This window comes from Rana temporaria, chromosome 3 (assembly GCF_905171775.1).
Source record: "Rana temporaria chromosome 3, aRanTem1.1, whole genome shotgun sequence".
Taxonomy (NCBI): domain Eukaryota; kingdom Metazoa; phylum Chordata; class Amphibia; order Anura; family Ranidae; genus Rana; species Rana temporaria.
In genome coordinates, this window is record NC_053491.1 from 191,208,947 (window position 1) to 191,213,758 (window position 4,812).

Sequence of the window (4,812 nt, forward strand, 5' to 3'; positions counted from 1 at the left end):
GGTCTGATGAGACCAAGATAAACCTATTTGGTTCAGATGGTGTCAAGTGTGTGTGGCGGCAACCAAGTGAGGAGTACAAAGACAGGTGTATCTTGCCTACATTCAAGCATGGTGGTGAGAGTGAACTGCATGAGTACTGTTGGCACTGGGGAGCTACAATTCATTGAGGGGAACATGAATGACAACATGTTCTGTGACAGACTGAAGCAGAGCATGATCTCCTCCCTTCAGAGACTGGGCCACAGGGCAGTATTCCAACATGATAATGACCCCAAACTATACTCCAATATGACCACTGCCTTGCTAAAGAATCTGAGGGTAAAGGTGTTAAAGAAGAAACAATATCAAGCAAGTGGACATTGATGGTCAGACTTTAAGGCCAAGGAAGTATAGTTTTGTAAAAATATATAATTTAATAGCGTATAAATAAATTGAACAGGATATACATAAAATAAATAAGTTCAAGAAAAATTATCACAAATTCATCAACAGTAAATGACCACTGTACATTCCTCCGAAGTCGCCAACGCACGTTTCGCCGTGGGGCTTCTTCAGGGCGAAGATGAGGAATATATAGTTAGCAGAGAGATAGAAACTTATCTGCAATGATACAGTGTGGCATATTAGTCAAACAAAAATATTAATCAAAATATAGAATTAAAATAAAATGCAATGCATAAAAGTGTCATAGTGTGTATTTACATGGCTGGTGGTCCCTCGATGGGTGCGTCCACGGGGCATATAAGATGGAAATATACCAAGTCGGAAGGTAAGCTTTAGGCACAAGTTTCCATATATCGAAAATCCGGTTGACAGAAATATATGTATATATATGGCAGTATTTCAATACATGAATTCTTATTGTAGCTGCTGTCAACGCGCAGACACATACCATATAGAAAATAATAATAACGATGGAGTAAATGATAATAAAAATGAGGATAAGACAGAGAAAACACTAGGAACCTACATATGTGTATATGCATGCACAAGCCTAAATGCACATACATGCACGCACACACGTGAGAGAAAAAGAGAGAGAGGGGGGGAAAAGGAAAAAGAAAAAAGAAAAAAGAAAAAAGAGAAAAAGGAAAAGAAAAAATGAAAAAAATAATGAAGAAAATGTGTTGAGTAATAAGTAAAAAGGGGGAAAGAGAATCATGTGAACAAATGCATTGGATATAATTGCTACATAGTTCCTGCGGTGTTAATAAAAAAACAACAAGACCAAACGGCCACCATAATCACCTTAGGTGAGTCGAAAGAGTCAAGACTGCAAGTCCAAAAGGTGGAAGATATGTACCACAGGAAGAGTTAATACTCGGACTGTAATAGTAAAAAAATAATAAATAAAAAGTATATATATATATAACAAAAGGAGCTATTAAACAGCCTTTAAGGACTAGCATTTATGATGGAAATAAGGAGTTAATCAAAAACTCCAGGTTACCTATTTTTATGAAGTCCTGAGCACACTGGGACAACAGATGGCAGTATAACAGCAATGTGGAGGGGCTTACATAGAGAAACCCTTTCTGTAGCAGCCTTTGTATGGGGCTTTTGTACAGGCCTGTTGAGATGAAACAATGTGTCCATTCAAAAGGTCATTCTTAAGTGTGGTAAAAATAAAGGGAACAAGTTTGGAGCAGAAGAAGTGACTTACCCTATAACTGATTGCAGCAGCAATGCGTCTGTGTCCCAGGGTGTACACACGGTGACACAGCGCCATTGCATGAGCATCAGGTTTATATAGGCTGTGGGATCACATGGACGTATAACGTGATGACGTCATAGATGCGCGCCGTTTCGATAGTGCGGCGCATAAATAGAGATCCCACTGAGGCGGACTAGTATGGTATATCGCCCAAAACGGCCCACAAAGTTCAGGGCACAAAGCAAAAATTCCCCATGCCCAAACAGAAAACGCACAAGAATAGCCATCACGGCACAAACACCCAATGAATATTAGGCACACAATGATGAATTGGGATTTTTAGCATGGCTTAGCTGTGATGATTAATATTGATGCTGGGGCTGCCATCTAGCGGTTATAAAGGGGAATTCATCCCCAGTAGTAAACTGGAAGAAAAAGGCCCCGTTAATGATCCATTGGGTATAATATATAATAGTGTGTTTAGTGTCACTAGTGTGAGTGAAGAGACGGTGCACATGATATTTAAGATAAAAAGAGGAAACAAAAAGGGAGGGAAAAGAAAGGGGAAAGAAAAATGGAAACTGTATCTGCACATAGAAAGCAGCACATGTCAATTATTAAAGAAATATTGACCAATACCGCTGTCAACCGGATATCAAAATATCAAATAAGAGAGCCTGCGGGTTTGATAGTTATGTTATGGGGGGAACATTAGTTGGCGTAAATTAACCCTCATAGACCGACAATACTGATCATACATGTACCCGGTGCATCCACAGAGGGGCGTCTGAGCAAGAAACACACACAAAGATACACTTTCATTACATAGGATAGAAAAAATATATATACATAATAAATATACAGAGGTAAATATCTACAAATAAGTAGTTACAGAGTACTTCCTGTGTGGGTATGGAGATTCCATCCCAATGTATCAATATTAACATTAACATGTCTTCAGATGTATAGGGTTAACAATAGCGAATGTAAAAAAGAAAAGAAAAAACCATTGTAATAGTTGTAGCAATAGCAAGAAAAGCAATTTGCTAACCCATAAATACCCTCGAATCACTATTAAAGTCAGCATTGATGAACGAGTTGGCCGACAGCCTGTAGCAATCCTATCCTATCATGGGGATATATTAAAGGTAAAAAGATGATGATTAGTATAAGTGATATAAACCTATATGTCTAAGAGCACCTATTCTATTTCGATCACAGATATTTTATTCCTCACGAAAAAAAGAGAGAGGCGGAGACATGGTCAAGGAATTCAAATATTCAAGAACGGTTTGAAACTCAATGAGTCGTTCAATCCTGGCCAAAAATTCGCCTTAAGGCGATAGATCCATTGAGTCTCACGCTGTAGCACTTTCTGATCATGATTACCACCTCTAGGGTCCTCTGTAATATGGTCCAACACAGCAAACTGAACTGATGGAATTATATATTTGTGTGAAAAGGCGACATGGTGGCCCATGGTCTTGTTGAGCAGGCCGTTAGTCATATAATACATGTGATCTTTCACCCGTTTCCAAAATGGGCGGATGGTTTTACCTATATAGAAGCAGCCGCATGAGCAGAAAATAATGTATACCACCCCATGTGTTTGACATGTGACATGTTTATATAGTCTATGTGTTCCACCGTTGGGGAGGTGGATGATATGGCCTTCTTTCATAAGGTGGCAAAAATTGCATTGACCGCATCTAAAAAGGCCCGGTATCTCTGGGGTACTTGTTAACGGTTTGTAGTAGTTACTTTTCACTAGGCGATCCCTGATTGACGTAGACCGTCTAAAGGTGATACTAGGATTTTTGCCCACATATTTTGATAATGTTAAATCCGTGGTAATAAGGTGCCAATGTTTTTGTAATAGCTGGCGGATTTGGATGTGTTGATCCGAAAATGTAGTGATAAATCGCGTAACAGTACTATCAGATATTTTTTTGTTACTTTTGATAAGTGTGCTAGCTCTATCTCGTCCGGCCGCTCGATTGTATGCCTTTTTGAGGCAGGATTTACTGTATCCTCTCATAATAAGTCTGGTGTAGAGTTTGTCTGATTCGAGTTTGAATCCATTATCGTCTGAACAGTTGCGTCGCAACCGAAGGTACTGACTGTAGGGTATGGATCGTAGTAGTGGGGCAGGATGAGCACTTGCTGCGTGTAGAAGGGTGTTACCCGCCGTGGGTTTGCGGTAAAGGGATGTTTGAATGCCATTGGATTCATCGATATATATCAAGATATCCAGGAATGCAATAGCAGAGTTACTGTAGTTCATCGTAAATTTTAGATTAAACTCATTACGGTTTAAGAATTTCATGAATGCATGTAAGTCAGCTACTGTACCCGTCCAGAACATCAGTACATCATCGATGTATCTAAACCAGCTTAAAATAAACGACAAAAAATACAGATTAGACTCAGATGAAAAAAGTTTTCGCTCCCACCCCCCCAGGTACAGGTTCGCGTAGCCAGGGGCACAAGAGGTGCCCATAGCGACGCCCTGTACCTGGAGGAGGTGGGACCCATCAAAAGAAAATACATTTTTAGTGAGGATGTGAGAGAGGCATTTAAGCACAAAGCAGTTAAGTTTGTCCATTTTGGGTCCTTTTTCAACAAGGAAACCAGAGACCATTTCCAATCCCTTTTTATGGGGTATTGAGGAGTAGAGGGCTTCCACATCTATTGACACCAAGAGGCATCCAATAGGTACTGAAAGTCCATCAATGGTCCTGAGTAGGTCCGGTGTATCCTGGATATAGGATGGCAAGGAGGTTACATGGGGCCTAAGGTATTGGTCAATGAATATGCTAGCTCTTTCGGTTTTGGAGCCGACCCCAGATATTATAGGGCGGCCTGGAGGTTGTATTAAATTTTTGTGTGTTTTTGGGAGGGCATAAAAAGTTGGAATTCTGGGATGGGGAACTTGAATGCCATCAAAAATAGCTTTAGTAATTGACCCATCAAAGAGTGCTAGTTGGATTAGATCATCAAATTGTTGATTGAATTTAGTAATAATTTCTTTGTTAATAGGTAAATACCAGGTGCGGTTTTTTAGGATGTCCCAACACATATTCCTGTATTGTAGGTCATCCATTATAACCACATTTCCGCCTTTGTCAGACGGTTTGACAATTATTTCAGAGTTTTTG

General features: G+C 39.7%; 1 long non-coding RNA gene across 1 annotated transcript; it reads right to left on the reverse strand.

Moving 5' to 3' along the window:
* Positions 1–1,249: 1,249 nt before the first annotated feature.
* On the reverse strand, positions 1,250–2,270 carry LOC120931973. Its single transcript, XR_005747919.1, has 3 exons — positions 1,664–2,270; positions 1,451–1,570; positions 1,250–1,326 (listed from the first exon to the last, which is right to left on the reverse strand). It is a non-coding gene; the product is annotated as an uncharacterized LOC120931973 (long non-coding RNA).
* Between the last annotated feature and the right edge of the window lie 2,542 nt (positions 2,271–4,812).